Source organism: Hylobates moloch, unplaced genomic scaffold (assembly GCF_009828535.3).
Source record: "Hylobates moloch isolate HMO894 unplaced genomic scaffold, HMol_V3 SCAFFOLD_14, whole genome shotgun sequence".
Classification (NCBI taxonomy): Eukaryota; Metazoa; Chordata; class Mammalia; order Primates; family Hylobatidae; genus Hylobates; species Hylobates moloch.
In genome coordinates, this window is record NW_026652289.1 from 69381879 (window position 1) to 69388258 (window position 6380).

The 6380-nt window shown below is 45.0% G+C and overlaps 1 non-coding gene across 1 annotated transcript; it reads left to right on the forward strand.

Moving 5' to 3' along the window:
- The first annotated feature begins 5989 nt into the window (after positions 1-5989).
- Positions 5990-6155, forward strand: LOC116482720 (U1 spliceosomal RNA). Its single transcript, XR_004251992.2, has one exon. It is a non-coding gene; the product is annotated as a U1 spliceosomal RNA (small nuclear RNA).
- Positions 6156-6380: the final 225 nt, after the last annotated feature.

Genomic DNA, 6380 nt, shown 5'->3' on the forward strand with positions numbered 1-6380 from the left:
CTCTGTTTTTTCCCCATCTTTGTGGTTTTATCTACTTTTGGTCTTTGATGATGGTGATGTACAGATGGGTTTTGGTGTGGATGTCCTTTCTGTTTGTTAGTTTTCCTTCTACCAGACAGGACCCTCAGCTGCAGGTCTGTTGGAGTTTACCAGAGGTCCACTCCAGACCCTGTTTGGCTGGGTGTCAGCAGTGGTGGCTGCAGAACAGTGGATTTTTGTGAGACCACAAATTGAGCTGTCTGATAGTTCCTCTGGAAGTTTTGTCTCAGAGGAGTACCCGGCCGAGTGAGGTGTCAGTCTGTCCCTACTGGGGGGGTGCCTCCCAGTTAGGCTGCTCAGGGGTGAGGGACCCACTTTAGGAGGCAGTCTGTCCATTCTCAGATCTCCAGCTGCGTGCTCGCAGAACCACTACTCTCTTCAAAGCTGTCAGTCAGACAGGGGCATTTAAGTCTGTGAAGGTTCCTGCTGACTTTTTGTTTGTCTGTGCCCTGCCCCCAGAGGTGGAGCCTACAGCGGCAGGCAGGCCTCCTTGAGCTGTGGTGGGTTCCACCCAGTTGGAGCTTCCTGGCTGCTTTGTTTACCTAAGCAAGCCTGGGCAATGGTGGGCGCCCCTCCCCCAGCCTCGCTGCCACCTTGCAGCTTGATCTCAGACTGCTGTGCTAGCAATCAGCGAGACTCCGTGGGCATAGGACTCTCCAAGCCAGGTGCGGGACACAATCTCCTAGTGTGCCGTTTTCCAGGCCCGTTGGAAAAGTGTAGTATTAGGGTGGGACTGACCCGATATTCCAGGTGCCGTCTGTTACCCCTTTCTTTGACTAGGAAAGGGAACTCCCTGACCCCTTGTGCTTCCCGAGTGAGGCAATGCCTCGCCCTGCTTCGGCTCGCGCACAGTGCACTTCACTGACTGTCCTGCACCCACTGTTTGGCACTCCCTAGTGAGATGAAACCGGTACCTTAAACAGAAATGCAGAAATCACCCATCTTCTGTGTCGCTCAGGCTGGGAGCTGTAGACCAGAGCTGTTCCTATTTGGCCATCTTGGCTCCACCCCTTACCAGTTTCTTAACTGGATTACTGGCTTCAAGGTGGCACCCTTGGAGGAACAGCACCAGGAATGCATGGCATTTCTAGGGCCTAATAAGAAGGCATACCTGGAAGACAAAAACATATCCCCAAAATTAAGGGTGCCATTTATGTACTGCATCCTGGATGCCCCCCAAAAGAGGGAAATGCTATGGGAGAAAATAGTGCAATGCTTCTACCATGCATGTCATTGCAAAGCAACCCAAAGCCAATCAGCCCATTTTGAAATCAGCCCATCCTCCATGGGAGTCTCCTCTCAGTTGCGGGTTGGGATGTTTCCATATCTTCCAGGTGGCCAAGAGCATGCTTCTCTAATCCAAAAATCCAAGAGCCAAGCATCCCTCTTAACTGCCATTAGCCATTCCTTAAAGTATATTTCCTACCTGGTTATTACACACCAAGACTAAAAGCTCTCAAATAATGCAAAGTAATTTTTGATACCTGCCAAAGTAAAAAATGTCAGGTAATGTAATGTAAAAATAGAACACAGCCTTAGATTTTGAGAAGGATCTATTCTTTTTCAATTCCTAGGGTTCCATGAGAAAAACAGAGGTTTTTCCCAGAATGGGGTCTGTGACACCTCCTCTGTTTTTCCCTAAGAGTCCCAGGCTGTTAGAATTTATCTTAGGTTCTCCCATGTGGGCATCAAGAGTGTTGAGAAGACAAAAGTGGAGAAAAACTATTCAGTCAAACAAGAAGAAAAAGGCCTTTTTTTCTTTAGAAAAATAAGATCCAAGAAGAGAAAAAAGAAACCGCATAAAGGTATTTTAAATATATGTACAGTTTGGATATCTGCTTTTAATGAAGTTGATTTTAACCATACAGCTCTTTAAAAAATTATTTTTTAAATATCTAATTATTAGACTCTAGCCAGGACAGACAGTCAATATTCCTTGCTTTTGAAATTTACCTCAGGTAACTTCCCATTTGAAATTAATGTTTTAAATAAGGTTATAATGGATACATAAAGTGTTTCAAAGAGATAGTAAGCAGTTTCTTTTCTTTTTTTTTTTTTTTTAACAAGATCTAGAATCTTTCCAAGGTAGTTCAAAGGAAAACTCAAGACAAGAAATCAAAAGTGGTCCACGGGGGAAAAAGAGTCAATAAGTGGCAAAAAGTTACACAAATAAACCAGAAAAGACTCATTCCCTAAGAATTGAACCCAGGCTGCCATTGTCAAAAGACAAGGCCTTAGCTACTGAGTTACAGCATTGAGCAGTTTCTATTGCTCTTCCTAGAAGAAGCCTAGAGCAGCCAATTTTGAGCTTGCAAAGGCTTTTAACTGCTCAAGATAACTTTTAGGGTTAACTATGATATGAACCCGCAAATTCCTGTCCTCTGGTTGGCAGAGACCAAGAGAAAGTGTCTCCACATGGTCACAAGTTTGGGCTCTTAAAGACATAAAACAAGACAGATAAATTTCATCTGGTATTGGTTTCAGGGACACACAGCAAAGTTTGTAACTGAGCAGCCTGCCAGGCTGGCTTGAAAAGTGGGCTTACAGGAGTCCTAAACCCACATTCTATTCTGTGATTCCCTTCTCTCCATTACAGAACAACACAGAAAGACAAATTCTTTGCACAAAGTACACCAGATTTGCTACAACCTAAGACTAGTCTCAGAAATCCTTTCCTCTACTAATCAAACCCTTGCAGAGGAGAGAGTGATGTTTATCATACACACACACACACAGAGAGAGAGAGAGAGAGGGGGGGAGAGAGAGAGAGAGAGAGAGAGAGACCAGAAACTTGGCTGGTAAGAAATTCCTATCCTTTTTGCTGGCATACCAGGTTTCTGTGTCCCCTTTCTCTGAAGCTTCCAGAAAATGGAGCAGCTTTTGATGACCCTGCTTACTGTGCCATAGCTGTGGGGGCCAAGCCCTGTTACAAAAGAAAATCATCCATTTCTGTTTTGTGGAACCATAGGCAAAAGCTTCTCACTTTTGCAAAATACTGCCTGACGGGTTGCATGGGGAACTGAATTAATATTTTCCATCCCAGCCGAAGCAAAATACACATAACAAAACAGACACTAGTCACCTCGTTCAGCACCCAATATTGACCTGGCAAGGCTCAAACTTTCTCATGTTGGTTCCTATAGTCTTTGATGCACTCCAAGTGGAGAGGGATGACCTCCAACCAGTAATTAAATGGGTAGTCTCTGGGCAAGATGAAGACTGGGCAGTGATCCCATGTCAGGCCTGTTGAGATTTCTTCAGGGCTCACCAGATGTAACCTGACTTACGCAGAGTTCTCTGAGTTAGGCCTGCTGCACATCCATGAGCAATTTCCTCAGAGATCCCCTCAACATATGCAAACACACACACAACAAAGACAAGACAGACAGAAGGCCTTTGAGACACAGATTCCAGACCCAGTCGCAAACCAAGAGTATTCCTCCAAACAAGTCTCCTATTCTCCATCCAATTAGACACCCCACCAGTAGACATCTCATGATGGGGCTAAAGACAGACACCCCATGATGGAGCTACAGACAGGCACCAACCAAGAGACAGCAGCACCTCCAGAGAGCTTGAAAAATAGGAGAAGGAAGGGGCTGTTGGCAGCACCTAGAATCCTCACCAAATCAGACACCCCATAATGGGGCTACAGCTACAGACACTCTATGATGGGCTACAGACAGACACCCAGTGATAGGGCTACAGTCGCAGACACCCAGTGGTGGAGCTGGAGAGAGACACCCTACCATGGGGCTACAGACAAACATTCCACCATGGAGCTACAGTTATGGGATATCTCCCAGGACTATTTTTCTATTGCAATTAAATTCATACACAATGGATGAGCAGCACCCCACCAGTAAAGCCAGTACTAGAGTCAGCCCCCAGTCCAAGAGAACTAGGTGGCCACTTGGGCTGGCCTCTGGATCTGTTGCTGGAAGGAGTCTACCAAACCATGGGCAGGCAGCCACAAGGGCAATCCCCAGCAAGCCCCAAATTTGTAACTGCCCAATGAGTTCACCTTGCCTGCTGCCTAGACAAAGCCAATTTATCAAGACAGGGGAATTGCAATAAAGAAAGAGTAATTCATGCAGAGCCAGCTTTGCGGGAGACTGGAGTTTTATTATTACTCAAATCAGTCTCCCCAGGCATTCAAGCATACAGAGACTGGCGTTTTTAACTATAATTTGGAGGGTGGGGGAAAACCAGTGAGTCAGGGGTGCTGATTGGTTGGGTCGGAGGTGAAATCACAAAGGGTCAAAGCTGTCTTCTTGGGCTGAGTTAGTTCCTGGGTAGGGGCCCCAAAATCAGATGAGCCAGTTTATCAATCTGGGTGGTGCCAGCTGGTCCATCAAGTGTGGGGTCTGCAAAATATCTAAAGCATTAACATTTCATTTTACAATAGTGACGTTATCCCCAGGAGCAATTTGGGGTGGGTCAGAATCCTGTAGTCTCCAGCTGCGTGACTCCTAAATGATAATTTCTACTTTTGTGGCTAATTCGTTAGTCCTACAAAGGCAGTCTAGTCCCCAGGCAAGAAGGAGGTTTCTTCTGGAGACGGGCTGTTATCTTTGTTTTAAACTATAAGTTAAAAACTAAGATCCCCCCGAAGTTGGTTCAGACTATGCCCAGGAATGAAGAAGGACAGCTTGGAGGTTAGAAGCAAGATTTTAGGTAAGATCTCTTTCACTGTCTCAGTTATGATTTTGCAATGGTGGTTTCACAGACACACTGCTAATCCTCTTACCTAATCCAGTAGACTTTGCCCCAGCCCTTGAAGTTGTCTCCCCCTGGCCCGCCCAACACATAGGGCACAGCCTGTACTTTCACCAGTAATCACCCCTTCCCCAAATGCACTGGATCCCACAGATGACAAGGCCTCATTTCTTAAGCAGGATGTGGTAAAGTGCTCTCTACAGCATAAAAGCCCCCAAAAAATTTGATGATGAGGACACATCAAGCTCTGGAGCCCCACTAATGACAAAAAAGGAAGTGTGTGTGTGTATGTGTGTGTGCATGCACACACATGTAGGTGCAGGGTGGGGGAGCGTTACAAGATGTACAAGGCAGTGGAATGGATTTTTGCAGGGGCTACTTATAGAATCAGTCAGGTCCTTTGCTTTTAGATACCTCCCACAGCTCTTAGCTGTGCATGACTGATTCCTTCAGTAGCTCCTGCACTTAGCAGCTAAGAAGGTCTTGCTTGGAGAGATGAGGTACTTGCCTTCACTTATGCACTGAATTTAAAACCGAGTTTAACTCTCCTTGCTTTGTGGGGTTTCCTCACAGTCTTCTAAGCATGTCCTTCCAATGGGTGAAGCTGAAGGAGAAGACCCCAGGAATGGCTTTAGAGCTGAGGGCCACTTTAAGGAGACACTCCTTGGACTTTAAATTATGAAAACAAAACACACAGAACCAAAGCAAAAGCCACTGGAATAATGACATAATGGCCACACTGGAGTTGTATTTGTTTTCTCCTGAGCAATAACATTTTAAAGCTGTCGTGAAGGTTGCTGCCTGGTAGCAGAGATTTGGAGGAGGGGAAGGCAAATTTAGAAATATATTCTATGACTAGGGCTCTTTATAGAAAAGGTAAAATGATGAATTGATAAGGATCCTGTTTTTCAGAGCAGGAGAACTTGATAAGGAGTCTTAAGAAACTGACATTTTAAAAACAAAAAAATCAAGTTGTTATTATAGCATTGTGACACTTCTGCATAATTTCCTAACAAAGACCAGCATTCATAGTGCTGAGGAACAGACTTTTCCAGGCATTTTACTGAATAAGCTGTAAAACGCTGCCTTTGCCTTTGCTGGTGGCCTGCTGGGCATAGCTTCTATGGGCCTCTGCTTAACTTTCCCAGACAGCACAGCACTTTGAAACACTCTCCCCACTGAATACAACTAACAAGTTGTTGATAAATCTCTAATATCAAAACTTATTTGGATTCTTACCTGGCAGGGGAGATGCCATGATCATGAAGGTGGTTTTTCCAGGGTGAGGCTCATCCATTGCACTCCATAGGTGTGCTTCCCACTGTGATTTCCCCAAATGCGGGAAACTCGACTGCATAATGTGTGGTAGTGAGGAACTGTATTCGTGTTTTCCCCTGGGGGAAAAAAAAAGAAAAAGGAAAAAACTTATTTGGAGTTTAAAATATAATTAATTAAAAATTAACACTGTGGGGTCACATATCTAGGGGAGATTTTGGTGTATCACCGATACTGGATCTGGATAACCTGCAATAACCCAGTGTCTGTGATGGGTTCGTCTCCCCTTAACTTATCACAGATACTGGATTATTGCAGGTCTGGATTACATAGTGTACTAACAAGAC